This window comes from Octopus bimaculoides, chromosome 4 (assembly GCF_001194135.2).
Source record: "Octopus bimaculoides isolate UCB-OBI-ISO-001 chromosome 4, ASM119413v2, whole genome shotgun sequence".
Classification (NCBI taxonomy): Eukaryota; Metazoa; Mollusca; class Cephalopoda; order Octopoda; family Octopodidae; genus Octopus; species Octopus bimaculoides.
The window spans coordinates 39,193,424-39,194,656 of NC_068984.1; positions in this window are offsets into that span (position 1 = coordinate 39,193,424).

The window sequence follows — 1,233 nt, forward strand, 5'->3', positions numbered from 1 at the left end:
AAACAACATTCCATCTGTTGTATTTTTAATCATTTTTCAGACTTGAGTATCTAAGATACATTATCTAACATCTCTTATCTTTTAAAACGGTGGGCTGTGATGTAGGAGAGATTTAGCTTCAATTTCACGCTGTTCCTACAATCACGTACATTTTATGTTTCTATTGTTGTAATTTAAAAGAAAATGAGCTGAAAGAAACTACTCAGAATGACCGTTGGCATGTACAGTTGAATAAAAAGACAAATACAAGTATATTTCTCAAAATACAATGCTTATATACCAAAAAGATTTTATAACATTTCTCTGACATAATTTAAATATATACTTTAACCATGTAACACAAGCCTTCTGTAGTTTTTTCACTCTTATTATCTTTTATACATCCAACCACATGCTTTCACATACCAACTTTCTCACCTATATATATATATATATATATATATATATATATATACACACACACACAGAATGCACACTAATACATACATACACACATACATACAAATACCAGTCAATCTTTTTCAAATATGATCCACAGTCAAACATTTATTCCCTACAAACTGTGAGTTTGTAGGGAATTCTATCAGTGGTTGAAACAATATGTAATAGGAGTAGAAAGAGTAAATTAGATTGTTTTAAAGGGGAAAATGATTTTGTATGTAGTTTTATCGATTTTTTTCATAATTAGGTGTTATTTTGACCGAAAAAATGACCCTATGACCTACATTATTCTATTGTTACCCCTTAGTGAGAGTGTTGCAATGCTCTTTGCAGGGTTTTCTATCCAGTTGCAAATCGATTGGTTGGGCGTAAACTTATATCAATCTTTGCCTCAGTAATCATAATTGAGCAGAATCGAGTACTTTAAAGCAATTAAGCCCCGAGCAACCCCGGGCACTTCTGCTAGTATACGAATAAAAAATTAAAAAATTAGGGAATGGAGTTAATAGAATCCAACCTGCATATGTTTCATAGCTAGCGGAACCTCGGAAGTAGTAAACTATCCAAACGAGAGGTAGACCGCAAGCTACTTCATATAATCATAGAATCCTTGGCCTGAAGAGTAACTCACGTTTAAATAATTTACTACTTCTGAGGTTCCGCTAGCTACGAAACATATGTAGCCTGGATTTTATTTGCTCTATTCCCTAATTTTTGAATTTATATATATATATATATATATATATATATATATATATATAAAAGATAAACTTGCTTGGAAATGGATGAATG